The following is a 17564-nucleotide window of genomic DNA, read 5'->3' as shown; positions in this document are numbered from 1 at the left end:
CTCAACCCAAACGAGCCGTTTTTGCATATGTATTTATCTACAAGTGGGTTTTCTCGACATCACTGAATAAAAACATACGTTCGGTCTGTAAAGAAATAGCTACTGTAACCTAAAGAATAAAAACATATGTTAGGTCTGTAAAGAAAGAGCTACTGTAACCTGAAGAATAAAAATATAATCCTCTTGAGTCTATAAAGAATCACTGCATAAAGAGCTACTGTAACAGAGAATATATACTTAATTTAAAATAGTTTTAAAGAAGTTAAAAAAACACTTTGCTGTAGCAAACTATAACTGGAGTCTGGCAGTTAAAGTCCAGATTTCTTCACACATTTGGAGATTGTTTGTCCTTTTACAGAGTGGCTCACTAAGTCTTTACCTGGATTTTTTAAGCAGCAAATTTTTCTGTGGGATATGATAAAAGAAAATCCATGAAACCTGCAACTGATCAAACAACTCTAAATTTACGGTTTTTAGTGGCATCTTAACCCATTTTATAATTACTAAAAATGGACAATTTCACAACTTTTTGTTTGTCAATGTTTGGAACCTGTACAAAAATATCTTTGTACCATATACCATGTAAGTTGGTCAAAATATGGCTGAGTAAATGATCAACAAATATCTCTAAATTATGCTGTTTTTGAATCTCTTACTGCCTCCGCCCCCCAAAAAATGATTTGAAATGGGCAAATCTAGCTATTTTTGTTTGTCATTGTATTAATTAAGCTCATGAATACTTACATGTGTGCCAGTTGTCTTCTAGACTGCTGTAAATATAACCACACAAGAGCCCAAAATATATATTTTTGGGTTGTTTGACATATGACCCCTTAAAAAAGACTAAATAAAAAAAATGAAAATACTGACTGGACATATTGGACCAAAGTATGACCCTACCAAGTTTCAAGATAATCTGCCAAGATATGTAGGTATAGCAGTTGACTGAAAAGGGTTTGGAAGAAGATGAAACAAGAGAAAAACTACATCTCTCTCATGATGATGAAGAACCCACATGAAGTAAAAATGTATCTCAAGATGGCTGGTATGGGTATTAAAACTCTTTTTGTTAACCTGAAGACCAAAGAAGGTTGAAACATTGTTCTCTAATTTATTTTAATAAAAGATTTAATACTCATACCAGGCATCTAGAAATACACCTCTCTGTGGAGACATAATAATGAGAAATAACTGTCTCGAATGCTATACTACAGAAAATTGGAAACTGGATTCACTGAAAATAATAAAAAAATCCTCCCAAGTTTACAAAGTACATCTTTTAAAAACAATTTTACTTTAAACATAGAACCAAAAATCAATGACCATGAAGTTATAAAAATCATCTGAATTTAAGAATGCAGCCTCACTTTAAAACAGTACCACCTGTGGTATAAGGATATCTCTATTAAGTCTTTTAGTCATCTCTAATCATTTGGGTAAAAAAAATCTTTAAAAGTAGACTCATTCTTGAAACACCACTGAAAACCTTTCTTGTTAATAGATTGGAACACCAAAAGATTGATAATAAGCGAAATACATGATTGTTGAGACAAAGTTAAAATTTGCCTACTTAATCGTATTATTTTTTATTCATGTTATTGTTACACAAAACTACAACAAAATCGACTGAGCATTTTGAACCACAACATAGACAGATATGCTATATGGAATACTGTGAATGTCCATGACTTACTTAAAAATTAATTATTTTTCAGTGAAAGATGCGTCATGTGGTTATAAGTACATAACAGATGCAAAATTGTTCTGAGTGGACTCGCATTAAACAAGTTTACACAAAACCTTGAGAAATAATTACTTCAAAAAATCACAACTCATTATTTAAAAGAGATGTTTTTCTACTGGAATAATTTTATACGTGCCTAGCGGGGATCATGTCTCACTCTAAACACATATTTTCTCATTGCTGTGTATTAAAAATGTCAACATAAAAGATAATTAAAAACTACGTATTTAAAATCCACAAATAGAGAAAATAAAAAAAATGTAAGCAAATAAAACTGTAGATCTATTGCTGACAGTTTACACAAGCAACAAAATCACCATTTTGATTGCACTATAAAATTATTTCAAATGATATTTATTGTGTTACAGGACTCCACTGAGATTTCTGCAAAAAACTGACAGTACTTTTAAACTTCCCCACCCTTAATTATGTCACGCTGTGAAATTTTCTAAGTTCTTCATTTTTAGCCACCAAAAAAATCCAGTATTTTACTAGTATGTACATCAGTTGGAAACAACAACTTGTGCATTTTCTAATGTTTTTATTGGAAACAGCCACAACAAAATTAGAGGATTCTGATGTTGCATATTATTACTCAAGCCACTGTTATTCATCATTACTCAAGTTTATTTCCCTGGTAATATTTCAACAGGTTTTTGACACTGGATGATTACCATAACAGATGTCACTATTCAATATCTCATTGGTGATTCTTTCTACTGTTTTTTGTACTTAGCAGAAGTCACAAGTACATATTCAGTATTTATTACCACTGCATATATTACTTTCATATAGCTATTGCAATTTTAAATAGGTAGTGTCAGTAAATGTTATTGATAATTGACAATTTAGCAAAGTGTGCCACTGAATGAATTATTTGTGTTGCCTTATTTTAACAAACACTTGTACACAGCAGGCTGTTGAAGAACAAACATATTGTTATGTAAACCTATCAAAGTAAGCATGTGACTCTGTATGTTTATGTTGCACTAACCTTTGTTGTATTTTATTAAAAGGAACATTATTCCATTCTGATGAGATTCCTTTGTTGCTGTTCATCTTTTGTTACATAATAGTGCAAGCTGATGGAAGCTAGTCATTAAATTTGTTATCATACAATCTCTGCCTTCACAATGGTATTTTGAGAACACCTTTACAGTTTGTTTGTTACAGGTGTATACCAGTAAATATGTTTATTCTCTCTTGCACATTTGTTATTTTTATTTTTAATATGTGGTGGATGAGTGGAACATAAAGCAGAAGCAACAGTAAACTGTTAAAAAATATGTAACATTCAACTGAATTCACATGCACTTGTAAAGTTTAGAATGTATTCTGTATAAATGAATATAAAAATCAACTTAAGTAACAATATAATTAAAACTCATTCTAGACTGTCAGGAAATAAAAAAAACAACATGAATCAAAATACAGAGACTGTATTGTCAAGCCAATACCTAAAGTCTCTAAAAAAAAATAAATAAATACAGCTGGAAGTAATGTCTGTATTATTTTCTTAAGATATAAACCCCTCTTTTAACTCCATGCCCACAGTACTTATCAAAATAGTTTGTTTACTTTTTAAGAGTCCCGAGTTGTCAGCTTGAAAATACAATTTTTATATTTTGATTCAACTTTTCTGATGATCCCTACACCCCTTCCCAAATTAATAATTTTTGATAATAAAGTACACATACATACATATTACTGTATATAGATAAGTTTCTTATTCCAACTGAAGACCAAACACTGTTACTGTGTTAAATAAAGTCTTCATTACCTATTGAACCTTTTTCTAAACTTCATTGTTCTCATAATTGGTTCTTCTTTAAATCTGAAATCTTAAACATTTACATAACTTTAGTGTACACACCTATATACTTCAAATTAATTCATAAATAAATACTCTCAAGTAGTAACACCACAGACCAGGAAACACATGGTTCATTTACCTGTTACAGCGTACATCACAGAAGCATTTAGAAAAACACATCAGTGTAAAACAAAGTAATGAATTTTCATAACTTGTAAGAAATAAAGTTCAAACACATCGCCTTAGAAAAAGAACCAGAACTGATAAAAACTGCTGTAATATTCCTTCTGAAGTTCAATTTACATTGTTTTTGAAGGGGATAATAAAACCACAACTTAGGTATTGGAACATCTATCCTGTTTGTTTGTTTTGTTTAAAAAATAAGGGATAAAATTTAACGAGCTTTAAATGATTTGCTTTGTTTTGAATTTCACACAAAGCTACACAAGGGCTATCTGTACTAGTTGTCCCTAATTTAGCAGTATAAGACTAGACGGAAGGCAGCTAGTCATCACCACCCACTGCCAAATCTTGGGACACTCTTTTACAAACAAATAATGGGATTGACCATCATATTATAATTATGAGTCAAGTGCCTTAACCACCTGACAGCCAGACTGGGAACTTTAAATGAGAATATTTCAAACAAGCATAAAAGTTGACATTTTAAACTTTCAATCTTAAACAATGTTCTATCAAAATCTTTAAACTTTTATTATTACATTCTATTTTTACACTCTATTATCTTTTAAACTGTATGTGGTGCATTTATACTGAATTACTTAAAAAAGTGTTTTATCACCCTCTTTAAATTATACCTTTGAAGACCATTTACCCAAAATAACTATCTTTCAAGAAGAATAAGGCATTTTTTTTAAGTTTAATAATTCTCAATACTTTTAAGAAAGAATTCATACAAAAGATACATGGCTTGTTAATTTTGTTTGATAGAGTATATTTAGTTACAGTTTTGTTGTAAAACCAATACCAAACACTTTTACTGTCATCATAAAACTTACAATCTGATAATCAACTACAACACTATCATCATCAACAGAGAGATCTTGTATAAAAACAAAACAAATGGAAAAACTGGACAAAAAGTCAGATGTTTGTTTTGATGTTTATTATAAATTGATAACAGTGATGTTCTTACCCCTGTAATAAAGTTTACTTTCCTTTTCTTTAATGTTGATAACTTAGCTAAATATTCTGGCCCTGGATATTCCTGGTGGTATAAAAACAAACCACATTATGATCAAGAGTTCAGGTAAAACATCATATCTGTGTGTTAAGAAATTTACATTTTTAAACATATATTTTTGAGAAACATTCTCAAAAGAATACCTTTAGGGAACATTCAAATATTATTTTTATAAGACAAAGTTTGAAAAGATGTTCAAAGGGAAATACTAGAGAGTAGCTGCAAATATCATACTGAAACAAAGTTAAAAGTCCTGAGCATCCAATCAAGGCAGGAAAACAAGGTCATTAACCCTTTCACATCAAGTAGGTCAAACTGCATATGTCACAACCTTTTACAGAGTTAAATTCAAAATTTAATTAAGCTAGTTTATTATCGATGTATATAAGTAAACTTTGCATCACAATGTAATTACTGAATCAAATTTTAATTGTATTTAAGTTCTTAGATTCTCCCTTCTTCTATAATTTACTTATCACCTCTACAAGAATTGAATAATTTTATGTAAATTAGTTATTATAAAGTAGTTATTTTACGGCTTTCTATCTTATTCGTTCATGATGTCATACACTAGGAAATTAGAGTCATTTAGCACGCACACAGCTTCTCTTTTTACAAGCTGCCAATAGTTCTCTATGATGTTGTATATCCATAGACTTACCACTATATCAGCAAGGGGCATTTAGTGTGGTAGTGCCATTAGTAAAGAACAAAAAAAGATGCTGGTAAACAGTACATTTTTTGTACTATTCTTTATTTATTACTATGCAAGTAACTAAAATGAAAAAAACACAAGAAAGTTGTTAGATTAGCTAAAATAAAGAATAACAATAATAAATATTCTTCATGTTGTTTAATGTAATTCAATAGGGTAACGTGAGTTGAATGTTCACCAAATGATTTAAAACTTGTGAGGAAGTATTAATAATTACACGTGGTTCAAAAGTCGATAAAACTATAAGATTAAGAATAAACAGATGTCACAAGTTTTTAGTTATTTAGGATAAACTATCATAGTTTAGGGTCACAATTTGCTGTCATTCTAGCACAATAAAAATGTAATTTAGAATTATTTCATAATTTTTTATGATGGTTATGAGGGTGTTTAAATTGACTGATCATTTAAAGAGTTATAGTTTGTAAAATAACAGATAAAATAAACTTTTTTACTCATAGCAAACATCTGATATTTATTAAGGAGGTTTAAAGAACTACATAAGTTAAATTGGAAAATTTTCAAATGAAGTATTTTTAATTTTAACATGAAAAATCACTTTACAATCATAACAGTCAACACTGACAACATATAATTAAAATACTTGTATGATTACTGTCAAATTTGTCATGACACAACTAGTACCTTCACAATCACAATAGGTATACTGCCATGGTTAAAAGTTCATGTCAAATACACAAGTCCATTGTGATAAATTAATAACTGAAATAAAAGTACACATTACCTCTAAGGTGTCAAAACTAGTCATATCCCAGTGGTGGGTAATTATTTCCAAATACTTTTTCCACAATTCAAGAAATATTACAGCTGAAAGTAAATAAAAACAAAGTGAAAAGTTTATCATCACTAAAGACAGAAATTGAAACGTAATATAAATCACTCTTTAAACTGATGTGACTTGTGACAATTAATTCAACTATTTTTGTTTACCAAAGTGCTAGTAATAACAAACTTTGTAAAGTGTTTTCTTTTTCCTTGAAAGTCCCAAATTACAGATAAAGAAATCTCAAAGTAATAACATGTTTTTGGAATTAATTTGAAGTGTTTGATGTGAGATTTCAGTTATAGAAGTTTGAAGTCTTGGATGTGTAGCAAATTTGATGTGCTTTATGTTGGTTTGAAATTAAGGCCATTTCAAGTAGTGTAAATATACAATGTTGGACGTTTTTATGTTGAAGTAACCCTTTGCTATGGGTGTCCATTACTACACATCTCATGAGGATTTTCTTAGCGAGTTACTTTCCCAAAATTCAGATACTTTGTAAAGGTCAGTTTTATATTACTGTATATGGTAGCATGAGCACACATGCACAGTGTCATTGTAACTTCTATACTGTTATCCAGGCACAGTTGAAAGATCAATATAATAAAAATAATAAATATATATACAGAGAGTGGACAAGAAAAGTGGCCCCCTTGAAAATGCTGTTAATTTGATATATATTTAATTAGATAACAGAAAAATGTGTAAAATGCACTTCATGAGATCTGTTCAAATATGATATCAAATAAATTAACAACATTTTCAAGGGAGGGGCACTTTTCTGTCCTCCCCTTGTATATAAATGTATAATGTCATCAAATTTAAGCTATTTTATATGAGTTATAGTTTGTAGTTATTTCAGAATGATAAAAAAGCATTCTTTATATTAATTTCGTAACTGTTTATAGTGGTCAAATCTATCAAGCCCATACAGAGTTTCATTAGTAAAAATAACAGACAAAACAGTTTTTTTCTGTACAAAAATGTTTGATAATTATCTGGAGGTTATAAAAATTTTGTATGTGAAATTTGAACATTTTCTGATGCATACAAGTATTTTTAATCTTAAAATCAAAATTACTATGCATGTTGGATAGTCAACATGCAAAAAGAAAACAGGCACAAGAGAAGCATTACTTAAAAAAAGTATTAAAACTAAATAACAATTTGATTTTTGTGTATGAAAGTTCTAGCAGTCTGAAGTAGAGAATATTATTTATTCAACTTTAACATGTAAATCTATATAATACTTACCCCAGAGTGACATAAAAACAGCAAAAAATACAGCAGCACCATTGTTCAAAAGATGAGTTATTGTGACAAAAGTGCATGTGTGGCCTGATATTCCATATCTACATCACATAAAATGGTGTCCTTGTAGTCTTCAGAAATGTCCTTACTGTAAAAAAAATGCAGTTTTGTTTCAAGTTTATAGAATAAACACAGTACAACTATACATTTAAATCAATCATAATATACAACTATCAATTTCAATGATAATGACACATAAAATAACTGATTAACTGAAATTATGTTTAAATCAATTTATCACAAAAATTATTAAAATATTTTAATGGTTCAAACACATCAACCAATAAACATTAATGGTTCCAATTATTATTCTTTACAATTATTCCAGTTACAAATAGCTTGTGTGAAAATAAATAATTAGCTAAACAGTGATTAATTAAGTCCAGTGATTAATCACTTACCACATTCCATCAATCACATTGCTCTAAGTAACTGATTTATCTGAGGTATAAATTAGAAAATGATCAAACATGAGTTATAAAAATAATAAACTGTTTGATAACTCTTTTTTCTCCCCCTTATTCAAACCTGTGAGCATCACCCACCAAGGTGAAGCATACAGAAAACACAACACTCCTACAACTGAAGCTTGAATCAGCATACAGGTGTAATATCCAAACCAAACAAAGTACAGGCCTATCTTAACTCCAAAATACTCCCTGAAAAGATTGAAAGGAACAAACACTGAAGTGATTCTTATCAAACAAAATATAGTGCATCCAATAACTAATGAGAACCTCAAAAATATTCATCCATAGTAATTTTTTTTAAAACGAGTTGTCTCAATTTTAAACTTTGACTAGTATAAGAGCAAGGTGATTTTCATGCTAAAATTAATAAAATGTTTATATCTTTAATATTACAGTTTCCAAATTTCATTTGCAAAGCTTCTAGAATCTTCTAATTGAATATCAACTTATTTTTTGGTACAAATTTATATGTTATGCATTATTTTCTCTACCCTTACACTACATGAGCTTAGGCCATTTGTTTAACCTTGTAACCAAAAAAATATGAAATAATATTTTTCCTTTCTAAAATCCCTGAAGATTACAATAAAAGCTTATCATTATTTATCCCGACTATTATCGGGCTTGCATCAGTTAAATATGACAACTTCCTATATACTAAGCCTATGTAACAAGCTAGGAATCACCTTGTATACACTTAGTTCAAATTACAGCATAAAATTATGTAAAACACACGATCTTCATATACGTATATACATATACTGCAAAAAAAATTAATCTATTTCTTCATTTATATTTTCTAATGTTACCTAATAAGTATTTTTTTTCTTTTTATAACAAACCAAATAGGTACATAAAAATAACAAAAATCTAGTACTTAATTGTGAATGCTGTAATTCTTTTTGTTGTCAAAGATTTAAAGTGTTGAGAGATGCTAACCCAAATTTTCAATGGTGATGTTTTTTATTTTTTTCCAAAATTATTTATTAATTTCAAACACAACTTAGAGCACAAACAATAATAAACACAAGCATACAATGTCTTATAATTATTACAATTTAACTGGTTTTCTAACTAAACATTGTGCATCAAAACAATTTCCTTAGCTGGTTAAAGTAAACTTAGTGATCTATGTTCCGAAAAACTTCAAAGCCATCCTGTGAACGAGATGGCATTATACATAAAACAGAAGATTAAATAATTATTTTCTAATGGTTATCAGTAATGTAATATAAAATGTCAAAGACAGAAAGATATTTTGTTTCTTGTGGCGAAATATTATTATGAAATGAATGTGTATAAGGAAGGGGACACACAAAGAAATTAAGTCAGCCTTCAAAAACATAGTTGTAAAGCGTCGTCTAAATAAAATACAGAAATATCCAAATTCTCTTCGTTAACCTGAAGATGACATAAGAAGTTTGAAGCCTTGTTGTCTACTTTATTTTAATAAAAGTTTTAATACCCACACTGGCAGTATTTAAATACATTGTTACTTCAAGTATGTTTCTCGTGATCACGAAGTACATTCTGTTGAAACTCCAAAGAAAAAACCCTTAACTTTATATGACAGTCAGATGGCACCAGTAGTAGCTTGGCCAAATTGTTGCTCTATGACGTTTGTAGCGATTAGAGGAGCTGGATATCTAACAACCAAATTATCATTTTGAATGATGCTTCTTTCCTCAAACAGATAATTAAAGTAAAACATAACATAAGTTATGTGGACGCCGCTCTACAAACCCAGAACACGTTTCAAAGACGAAGTATCTATGATGATATTTATTAAACATTTATAGAAATATAAAAAAACATTTCAAAAACTGAAATGTCACAGTAACAAAAAATAATAGATTAACGAAAGCTTACATTACTTATATTACTAGTTTGTTAAATGATTTATGCTTAAGTTTTGGATGCTTTTGTTCTCGATTTAATGGTAGTTTAACTGAGAAATGGACATGTTAAAATGCTGGGTGCAAAAGTAACTTAACAGCAAATAAAGAGATAGACATGCGTAAAGTGGGAACATGTAGTCGGTTTAGGTTCGAATTTCCGTCACACCAAACGTGCTAGCCGTTTCAGAGATGGTTGAGTTATAATGTGACGTGCAATATCACTATTCGTTAGCAAGTTGGCACTGGGAGGTGAGAACTAACTACCCTCCCTCCACTCTTATACTGTTGAAGAAGGGACGGCTATCGCAGGTAGCCCTTGTGTAACTTTACGAAAAACTGAAAACAAAACAAACATATCGCGATATACTTATCCAGTGTAACAGTACTTTTTTATATAATTGTTTAATTATGCTGATGGTATGAGATGCTAAAGTCTTGGGATAATTTATTTTTTATATATATAGCGTATGACCGAACAAAAAGAATTAAGAAACTAAAATAACTACACGATTTTTTAAACAGATCTGGATTTTTTTAAATAAGTATTTAAAAACTTGAATAACTCTGGTAATTAATTACTTTTTCACAATTATTTTTATTTTGTAGTGCAGATTTCTGAATTAAGTACAATTCTATAGTGGACTGACTGCGCTTTGCACTCGGCGAGAATACAGTTGAGAAAAGCTCTTTCGGTAATGAAATCCAGCTATTATTACATAGTCTACAGAGTACGTCTGGAACGTATTGACAATAAGTAGTATTAGTAAAATTAAAACACTAGTGTGATTAACAGCAATAAGAACTTTTTTATGTTAACGAATCGCATCAACTGCTATATACCAATAATAATGAGAGACAAAATATTTCTCAAAACGCCATTTGTATGTCCAGCCTAGGGCCTGGCATGGCCAAGCGCGTAAGGCGTGCGACTCGTAATCCGAGGGTCGCAGGTTCGCGCCCGCGTCGCGCTGAACATGCTCGCCCTCCCAGCCGTGGGGGTGTATAATGTTACGGTCAATCCCACTATTCGTTGGTAAAAGAGTAGCCCAAGAGTTGGCGGTGGGTGGTGATGACTAGCTGCCTTCCCTCTAGTCTTACACTGCTAAATTAGGGACGGCTAGCACAGATAGCCCTCGAGTAGCTTTGTGCGAAATTCTAAAACAAACAAACATGTCCAGCCTGATACTATATGTAGTTTACGTGATTTTTTATCAAAACAACAAAGTAAGTTGCTTCATACTGATTAAGACAACAATACTTTTTTCAGGTCCGGCATGGCCAGATAGTTAAGACGTTCGAATCGTAATCGGAGGGTCACGGGATCGAATTCCTGTCCCTCAAAACATGCTCGCCTTTTCGCCCTTGGGAGCCTTATAATGAACGGTCAATCCCACTATTCTTTAGTAAAAGTATAGCCCAACAGAGGGCGGTGGGTGGTGATGACTAGCTGCTTTCCCTCTACTCTTACACTGCTACATTAGGGATGGCTAGCATGGATACTTCTCGTATATCTTTGCATTAAATTAATAAAATCAACAAACAATACTTCTGTCACTATTGTTAATCAAGCTTTTCACTTAACAATATTACATCAGTTCATGACGTCACTCAAACAAGAATATTTTATGCGCATAGCAACAGCGATATTTCACTTATAAACAGAAAAGAAAGTTAAATATAAGGCGTACAGTGAAAACAAGAATAATTATCTATGGCTATTTTAAGTGAATTAATGTATATTTACATTAGTTTACTGCTTGCTTCTGGGTCTACAGTAGACCACGAAATTATACATGGTTCTACTGTTACAATAATCTGTTCAAAAAATGTTCATAATAAAGAAGGAAAACTGATAAATTGGTACACACCTCTGAATGAAGTCGTGACAAGTCGGGAGAGAATACAAAGGAAAGATGGCGGCGAATTATTGTTGACTGATGTGCAATTTGAAAACGCGGGAATTTATACATGTGGAAATGGTGAAGGTGATTACAAACATAATGTCATCGGTAAATAAAAGTTTTTTATTTTATTTTAGGTCTTATTTTCGTTTATTAAACCATATTAATTTAACAGAAATAACATTTAAATCGAAATCACCCTTCTCGATACCTTTGAATTTAATGTCACCCACAATGTGTATTGATTAAAAATGAATTTCCTCTATATTTACTGTTCGGAAAGCATTTGAATTAACTGACAATATTGATTACACTGGGGAACACTCATTTTGTTGCATTTAAAAAAAGACCTTTCTATAGTCAATTTGAGTGTGTTGATTTCAAATCAGAAGTCGGTTTTTGTCTGCAAGCTACAGATTTTATGCAATTTGACATTTTTATTTATTTTTTAATTTTTCGTTATTATAGGAAATTATAGGAATAGCTTATCAATTTGTTTGTGTATTTTATTCAGGTAGGAATTTCCGTTTGTACACTTCATCTGGACAATCTCGTTTAATGCTCCAGCAGTAGTCAGCCATCATACTTTTGTCCCAGCGCCCTTGGTAGGGTTCTTCCATGACCTTTAGGTCTTGGTGGAATCGTTCTCCTTGTTCGTCACTCACAGCCCCCAGGTTGTCAGGGAACTTATCAAGGTGGCTGTTCAAAAAATGAAGCTTGATGCTCATGTTGCACCCGAGATCACGAAAAGCGAGGAGTATTCTGTTCACAAGTTCACTATAGTTATCCGCCTTATTGTTTCCAAGGAAGTTCTGAACGACTGCCACAAAGGATAACCATGCTGCCTTTTCTAAAGCGATCATCTTAGCAACAAACTGATCATCACGAATTAGGGTTCGAATCTGTGGGCCATCAAACACGCCTGCTTTGATCTTCTCAAATGATAACCCTGGTAAAGCTGTGATGATGTGTTGGAAACATTCACCTTCGGTTTCCAGTACCTTGACAAATTGCTTCATCAAACCTAATTTGATGTGAAGAGGAGAAAAGATGATCTTATCTCTGCTTACAATTGGGTCTTGTATGATATTTGGCATGCCTGCTTCAAGGGTGTCACGAATAGGCCAGTCCTTCTGGACCCAATGTCTGTCTCGTGCTCGGCTGTCCCACATACAGAGAAAACATGGAAACTTGGTGAAACCTTTCTGTTGTCCAAGAAGAAAGTTGACCATCTTTAAGTCTACACAAATGATCCAATTGTGCTCATGATATTTTAATAAGTCCATGACCATTCTCATATCATCATAGTCTTCCCGCAAATGCACTGAGTGACCGACAGGTACTGCTCCATAAACATTCCCATTATGTAAAAGAACACACTTTAGACTGCGTTTTGAACTGTCTAAAAAGAGTCTCCATTCAGCAGGACTATAGTAAGGTACACCCAGTTCTTTGAGAAGCCCTTGGATGTCATGGCAGTAAACAAACTGTCTGTCTTCTGAAAAGAAGGTCACAAAAAGCTGGTCACGCTTTCTGAAATATGATACTTTAACAGAGTGATCAACAAGATTTCTGCCTTGTAATCTTGATGCCAAAAGCTCTGCTGCTTTCTTTGAAAGACCTAAATCCCGCACTAAATCATTCAGTTCAGCCTGGGGAAGAGGCTTGGGGACGGGGAAAGGTTCAGTGTCTGAAGAACAGTTCTCCGATTGTGTACACTTTTCTGACAATTCACTGTCACAACTGTCTTGTTTGCTTGTATCATGTCCAATGTCTTTATCGTCCAATGAAGGCAAGCCTTTAAAACCTGGAACAGGAACTTCTTCAGAGTGCGGAACAGACCGAATAGCTGAGGGAATGTTCGGATACGTAATCTTATGTCGGTTTTTCTTCGCAACACCCGTTGTGTTTACCATGCAGAAATAACAGTCAGTTACATGGTTGGTAGGTTCGCGCCAAATCATTGGAACACCAAAAGGCAGACCATTGCGTTTTCCTTTGGTCCAGTCTCGAAGCATTTCCTCACAATTGTGGCACACAACATGAGGAGCCCATTGCTTGTCTTGATCACCAAGATGAACTTCAAAATATGCCTTGTAGGCACGCTTGACGAACGAGGATATGTTACGTCTCTGACGATTGAGTGTGTAGCATCCACGTATGTAGCAGAAGGCATCAGGCTTGTTTCCGCAATGATATCTCTTTTTGGAAGCCATGTTCGATCTGAAACAAAAGAAGAATGATCAAAATATTAGAAGCTATCTATATATATGGACGTGAAAATGCTTATACATGGTTTACGCAAGTTCACATTTGTACAATTTCATTAACCTCAAATTGCATACAAACTAGAGCCTATAGAGAAAAACTAATTTCAGATTTGAAATCAGCGCCTAAAACTCTTTCAGAATCAGTTAAAATATCCAATGCAACTCAAAGTTACTGAAAAAGTGTTCCCCAGTGTTATTAATGTAACCATATGTTTGCGATATTTTTGTTTAAGCTCATTTGAATGCGTTGGTCAGTTATACAAAATGTGCTTCTTCTGTTTTAGCAGTTAACAATTTTAAAAGTAAATATGATGCTCTTCGTAAAATCAACCTCACGAATACAATGTTTTCTTTAAACTTTCTAAACCTAAGAATGTCAGGTATCTCACTTATACAGACCATGTTCGATCTGTCTTTAGATTGTATAATATGGTTCCAGATTGTTAATACAATTGCCGTACGACTCTTATTTTCTGAATTAGCTCTACATTTATATTTACGTATACAAATTAGATATTTTTAACATAAATGTTTGTTATTTTAATACTATAAAGATTGAAGTCAATGAAACCAAATATTTATTCTTAAAATCAGATATGTTTGCAGATATTTATCCCACATTTTTCTTAATTTGTTCATTACGGATTTTAAATTAGTGGTATGCCAAAATCGAATTTTACATCTAACATATTCTTTAATCCTAGAACCCATTTGTAGGGTTTGACAGTACTAACGGAATTTTTTTTATGCATTGTAAAATATGTATAGCATGGGTATTAAATACTTAGGTTTGTGAAACAAAGAAGGTTTTCCGATAATAAAAGAGTTGAACAACCACTTCAAGCGAAGATATCCTTTGGGCTTATTCCTTTCTAAATGATTTTACACTTTTTATGATTTAGTGTCTGAATTGGACTAAATACGACAAGAAACCAGTAGTTAAAAGGGATTTGAATTGAAACTTTTAATTGTAATCTCATTTGTTAAAACAACACATTATCGACTATATTATTACTGACAAGGCCTCTTGTTATCACTAGAGATCGTAAAGATAGCAAGATTCGTAGTGTTGTTTGTGAATACAAATGACAGTGAGGAGTGTAACTCAGTAATAAAGCGTTCGCTTTGCACGTGAAAGGTTCCGGATTCGATCCCCGACACCTCTACGTGTACATTTTTAAGGCCCGACATGGCCAGGTTGATTAAGGCGTGAGTAATCTGAGGGTCGCGGGTTCGCATCCCCGTCGCGCTAAACAAGCTCACCCTTTCAGTCGTGGGGGCTTTACAATTTGACGGTCAATCCCACTGTTCGTTGGTAAAAGAGTAGTCTAAGAGTTGGCGATGGGTGGTGATGACTAGCTGCCTTCCCTCTAGTCTTACACTGCTAAATTAGGGACGGCTAGCGCAGATAGTCATAGTGTAAGTTTTCGTAAACTTCAAACCAAACTACAATTAATAAATAGTATAATAATGGAAGAAAATATTCCGAAAATTCTCTTGGAAATAAACGTTTTCACTGTGCTAATTTACTTCAAGCACAAGCTTTGGTCAAAATAAACAGACGATAAGTTCACATCTACATTACGTAGAACACGTTATAAGTTAACCCTTATATCTTTACAGTTCACAACCAGAAGATAGAATACGTTGAGTAATTTTAAGTTTTTTGCCTACTGCAAAACTCATTGCAAAGAAACGACTAAAGAACGGTGGGTGGTGAGGACTAGCTGCCTGACCTCTGGTCTTACACTGCAAAATTAGGGACGGCTAGCGCAGATAACCCTCGAGTAGCTTTGCGCGAAATTCAAAAACAAAAACAAATAATAGTACATAAAGCTACGTCAGAGAAACGGAAAAAAAGTACCCACATAAACGAGCACAATCATCAACCTTGCGTAATTGAATATAAATACGACTCTGGTCACAACATCCCCTTTCATTCATTTTACATTACATTTACAAGACGTAAAATCCCTCTATAAACAAATAAGCTGGTTCTTTACTGCGTCTGTTCATGAATGGTATTTCAACTCATTTATTATTGGCACGCTTAAACTTTTATATTTCAAATGCAGCTCTCAAACCCTAACTCGTACATTGTAAATAATAATTTTTTTTTCGTACAAATTCTTCAAAACTTCCTCAAAAGTTAAATTTGCTTTGGTTCAGACTGGAGAATATTGTGTACATTTAACTACCACAAACACCAGAGGAATTGTATAATAATCTGCTTAACATTTCTTTTTCTACAAGTTTTTCAGGTAACGTAAATATCACTTAATAGAATATTCAATAACAAGTGAAAGATACATTTATGTTAAAGCGATTCATTGATGACTGTTGTTTATGGTAAATCATGTTATTTTTGCTGGTATTATTAAGACAAGGCTGATTTGATAAGAATTAGTATAATTCGTTATAATCCAAAGAAAGACTTCGAATCTCCATCACAAAAACATGTTCGCCCATTCAGTAGCTGGGGCGTTGTAAAGTGACAGATAACCCCAGTATTCCTTGGTAAAAGAATAGCCCTCGTGTAACTTTTCGCGAAATTCAACAAACAAATGTATGTAATATAAGTTTAATGTTTTTCAATAACTGCAAAGTATATAAATTAATCTCAAAATATAAAAAATGTGAAGACTTCCAATTTTGGATCAAAAGTGTTGAAGTAATATACTTTATTAGGAATTTACAGACAGTATAAAGTATTTTACTAATAGTTTCTTTCATTTCACAGAAATTAAAAACGTCATTCTAAAGAAAAAGAAAACAGTTTTTTATGGCTTGAACGGTAATGTCGATACCTATCAGGAAACGATACGTTTTGTTTTATATCATGTAATTATAATAAGATATGAACTATCACATTTTGATATGATAGGGTTTAACAACTGTAATAAAATTTCTTATTACTACTATCTGTCTATCTCTTAGTACTTTAATTCTCTGATTCGCTAAGGTTATTATTCCATCACTTCTATTTGGTTTCAGAACCTTTCACTGGTTTGTTTTATTAAATGATTATTAGAATGTTATTAATTCACCTAAAATATAATTTACAATATGAAATATTCAAGAAATGGAATATCCTCGACAACTGTATTGATCACATGATAAAATAAATTTCCATCTTCAATAAACACCAGTTCTACCTTGTTGTCTTCACGTCCTAGCAAAATTATTATATTCTGTTTTAACGGATTCTGCCACACCTGTTTGTTTATTTTGTTTTAAATTTCGCACAAAGCTACACAAAGCTAATTTAGCAGTGTAAGACTAGAGGGAAGGCAGCTAGTCATCACCACCCACCGCCAACTCTTGGGCTACTCTTTTACCAACGAAAAGTGGGATTGACCGTAACATTATAACGCCCCCACGGCTGGGAGGGCGAGCACGTTTTGGCGCGACTCGGGCGCGAACCCGCGACCCTCAGATTACGAAGTGCACGCCT

At 32.4% G+C, this 17564-nt stretch overlaps 2 long non-coding RNA genes across 3 annotated transcripts in view; one reads left to right on the top strand and one right to left on the bottom strand.

Moving 5' to 3' along the window:
• Positions 1 to 17564, top strand: part of LOC143239059 (uncharacterized) — a 251545-nt gene that overhangs the window by 188216 nt on the left and 45765 nt on the right. The window lies entirely within an intron of this gene.
• LOC143240448 (uncharacterized) lies at positions 4714 to 8708 on the bottom strand. The gene is made up of 4 exons (XR_013021764.1): positions 7973 to 8708; positions 7515 to 7659; positions 6222 to 6304; positions 4714 to 4785 (listed from the first exon to the last, which is right to left on the bottom strand). It is a non-coding gene; the product is annotated as an uncharacterized LOC143240448 (long non-coding RNA).

Source organism: Tachypleus tridentatus, chromosome 13, assembly GCF_004210375.1.
Source record: "Tachypleus tridentatus isolate NWPU-2018 chromosome 13, ASM421037v1, whole genome shotgun sequence".
Classification (NCBI taxonomy): Eukaryota; Metazoa; Arthropoda; class Merostomata; order Xiphosura; family Limulidae; genus Tachypleus; species Tachypleus tridentatus.
The sequence above is the reverse complement of the archived record's forward strand: the minus strand, read 5'-3'. Positions and strand labels throughout refer to the sequence as shown.